The sequence below is a fragment of the Callospermophilus lateralis genome, chromosome X (assembly GCF_048772815.1).
Source record: "Callospermophilus lateralis isolate mCalLat2 chromosome X, mCalLat2.hap1, whole genome shotgun sequence".
Lineage (NCBI taxonomy): Eukaryota > Metazoa > Chordata > Mammalia > Rodentia > Sciuridae > Callospermophilus > Callospermophilus lateralis.
This window is the reverse complement of record NC_135325.1, coordinates 2,295,257-2,299,340: the sequence shown is the minus strand read 5'-3', so window position 1 is coordinate 2,299,340 and position 4,084 is coordinate 2,295,257. Positions and strand designations below refer to the sequence as shown.

At 41.6% G+C, this 4,084-nt stretch overlaps 1 pseudogene; it reads right to left on the bottom strand.

The window, feature by feature from the left end:
• Nucleotides 1-1,253: 1,253 nt before the first annotated feature.
• LOC143639400 (cofilin-1 pseudogene) lies at nucleotides 1,254-1,744 on the bottom strand (annotated as a pseudogene).
• Nucleotides 1,745-4,084: the final 2,340 nt, after the last annotated feature.

Below are 4,084 nucleotides of genomic sequence, written 5' to 3'. Positions count from 1 at the left end.
CAATATTTCTACATCATGGAGTAATTATTTCCACAGCAAGGAACACATTTATTTACAAAGTGTACAGACTTACTTGGTAAAGGGAATGAGCTATATTGTAACCATGTGTGACATGCTAAGTTTTTATTAGACAAGTTCTAAAAATCTCCTCCTCCAACTGACAATAATAATATATCTGCAGCTGTGAATGTTTCCAGGAAAGAGATTTTAGCAACTAGCTGATACATTTATTAGAAAAATGCTGAAAAGCCTTTTATAATGAAAAGCGCCCCTTACAGCAGGGCTTCTCCATTTAGTCTGCACAGGAATCATCTAAGCATTATTAAAAATGTAGGTTCTAGCTGCGTGCAGTGGTGTACACCTGTAATCCCAGCTACTCCTTACGCTGAGGCAGGAGGATAGCAAGTTCAAGGCCAAGCTGGGCAATTTACCAAGGCCTTGTCTCAAAACTTAAACAAACAAACAAACAAATAAATGGGCTAGGGATGTAGCTCAGGTAGAACATTTGCCTAGTATGTACAAGGACCTAGGTTTAATCCCCAGTACTACAAACAAACAAAAAAAAAATGCAGGTTCTGATTAAACAGGCCTAAGGTAGGGATCAAGATACTGGGGTTACTAATGAATTCCCAGGGAATGTTGATGCTGCTGGACCAAGGACCACACCCTGAGTAACAGGCCTTCACATGTTCTTTTTCTTCTCCCCATTAACAAGCCTTTTTATTGTTCTCTTTTTTTGTTTTTTAGTTGAATGTCCAAATGGTCCTGCTTACTGGTCCTGCTTCCATGAATGGTCAAGACCAAGAGAAAAGGAAGGGGAACCAGCTAGCACAGGGAGGGATCATCTCCACAATATTCCATTTATACAGAGAACTAAACAGATCAGCACAGAGTCAGTATTGTGGATAAAAGTTGGCAGGATGGGACAAGAAGTAGGGATGTGGGGAGTAGGAGTGTCCTTTAAAAAAAGATAGCCCCCACCCCAAACCTGGTGCCTAGGGAGGGCTTGGTCTGCTTCAACCCAAGAGGAATCAGAAGATCAAAAGCAGTTTGGGAAGGCCAGGGCAGTCAGGGATGGAGGGAGGGGAAAACTCCAAAGGATGGGAGGGCTGTTTGGCAACTGGGGTAAAGGGAATGCCTTCCCCCTGCTGGGATCCCCCAGCCCGTCCAGTCTGGAATAAAGGAGACAGCCTGCAACACCCTAGTGCAGGTCTGAGGCTGCCAGATGTTCCATGCAGGGAACTGGAGGAGGTTCATAAAGGTTTTCCCTCCAGAGAGATGAAGGCACTGTCTGCCAGTTTTTCAGCCAGGGTGAAGTGATTTTTGACCTCCTCGTAGTAGCAGTTTTCTTGTAATTCATGCTTGATCCCCGTCAGCTTCTTCTTGACGGCATTCTTAAAACTGGCGTTTTGCTCTGAAGGGGTGCAGACTCATGGGCCCGGAATATAAACACCAGGTCTTCCTTCTTGCTCTCCTTGGTCTTGTAAGTTGCGTCACAGAGGTCATAGCAGCAGTCCTCGTCAGCAAGCATCATAACAAAGGTGGTATAGGGCTCATCTACAGTCTGACTCACATCACCTACCAGGATCTCCTTGCTCTCCTCCAGGATGTTCTTCTTCTTGTTCTCACTCAGGCAGAAGAGCACCACCTTCTTGCATTTCTTCACTTCTTCTGGCATCAAAGACTTGTGTACCTTCATGTCATTGAACACCTTGATGACACCAATGGAGACAGTCACACCAGAAGCTATGTTTCTAGAAGCGAAAGGAAGATAGCAAGGAGAGCTAGCCAACATGAGAGCCACCATAGCTGCTGCCAGGATCCAACTTCTTCACATGTTCTTGAAACAGCCTGTGAACCATGGCTGCTGCAGATTTTAGCTTGGGGTTCCCAGATGGGTGGCAGTTGACAGGTATTTGTGAGGCCTATGAAACTGCCCTGACAGGATTTGTCAGGATGGATACGAAGGCCCACTCCTTACCTGGCACTGATCTTGGGAGATTCAGGTCAAAGAATCCATGAGAATTCATTTGAGCAGGTAAAACAAGGCAAAACAAAGTATGTCTCCTGAATATTAAGGGCCCTTCATATTTATGGTTATCTCAGGTTTTTAATGCATAACCATCATGACCACCCTTTAACTGGAGTGCTAACTTACTTCCTTTCAGCATTAATATAGAGCTTCCATTATGGTCTAGAATCAAAGGGTCCCCTTCTCTTCTTGGGACACCACTGATGACACCATTGGAGACAGTCACACCAGAAGCTATGTTTCTAGAAGTGAAAGGAAGATGGCAAGGAGAGCTAGCCAACATGAGACCCACCATAGCTGCTACCAGGATCCAACTTCTTCACATGTTCTTGAAACAGCATGTGAACCATGACTGCTGGAGATTTCAGCTTGGAGTTCCCAGATGGGTGGATCCCGAGTTAAATGCCTCTTTCAGAAGCTCTATTAGTATCTACAACTCCAAAATGATAAATGAGACTAGTCTTGGGGCTGGAGTTGTAGCTCAGCAGTAGAGCACTTGCCTCATATGTGTGAGGCACTGGGTTTGATTCCTAGCACCACATATAAATAAGCAAATGAAATAAAGGTCCATCAACAACTAAAGAATATTTTTAAAAAGAATAGTCTTTATTAATCTTTAGCAGTGGCTTTCGACCTTTAGAAAAGCAGATGAAAAGCTCAGTGAAAATTTCCTGAAGTCCCTATTCTATTCTTAATATCTTAGAATTCATCTAAACTCTGTTAAGAACTGAAAATGACCACTTGGCCTCAATATTTAAGGAACCTATATAAAAGCTGATGACAGAATACTAATATACATAAACAATTTGACAACAACTAAGAACAAACTTCATTGAAAATAGGTATGCCAACAGAAATATTGTGCATCCTGTTAGAACCAATTTTTATACTTCTTCCCTCACAAAGGTTTGACTCAAGCATTCAGTAATGATGTCTCCTCCCTGCATTCCCAAGCCAGTGGTTAGAAAACTATAATCCATGAGCTGGGCCTGCTACCTGATTTTTGTAAGTGAGATTTTATTGGAACATAATCATGCCCATTCATTTAAGTATTGTCTATTACTTCTTTCACACAAAAATGGCAGAGTTGTGTAGTGTGACAGCACATACAGATTGCAAAGTCTAAAATATTTACCATCTCAACCTTTACAGAAAAAGTTTGCCAACTCTTGTTCTACAGTAATAAGTACCTTCTTCACAGTATCTCTATTGCACCTTATATTACAATCAACTGTAGATAAGTAGATAGATAGGTGGCCAGTAAAGATTGATGGGTGCACCAGGGCTACTTGGTTGCACCACCATTGGAGGGGTTCTTATTAACTTTATACTGTAAGTGACCCTAGTTCTCTTATGAGGTGTTAAGCCTCCCTACTCATCTATGTACCACTAGCATAGGGATTCATGTCAACTTGGAGTCCAATGAACAGAGCTGAATCAAACTGAACTCTGGAGTTTTTCTAGGGCAATAATGGAGCCATGATATTTAGGACAGTGAAATTTCCGAGAGCAATAAGCAAATATCTGATTAAACCTGTAACTAAATTAGCAGAAACCAAATGGTTCTTTTGGCAGCAAAACAAAAGTGGCTCTTACAGCCATTTTGTTTGACAGGATTTTACAAGAGGTTCCACAATGAATTGCAGCCATAAAATACTTGATATTAGCATTACTAATCCTTGGTGAATCTTTCCTTCCAAGCCATAGCAGAGATAAAGAGCACACTCCCTGCCCTTTCTAGCATAGACAACCCAGAGGCTCAGTCATTAGCATGCCAGCTTAAGGGTTGTGTATTTCTCCGGCTCCAGCCAATCATTCCTCTGATATTGTATAGTCTCACCTTAACTCCAAGGACCCAGTAGGAAAATGAGGCAGTGATTGCATTTTGTGAGCAAATAACTTTTCTCTTTATTTTAAAAATTCTTCCCTTATATTCGTCAATTTTTAAGAATGGAATAAAAATATATACCTTCTGTCATTGCCTCTGGAAAGGAGACTAATTTAGGTCCTTTTCTAATTATATTTATCCATTGTGTATTCTAACTTTCACAA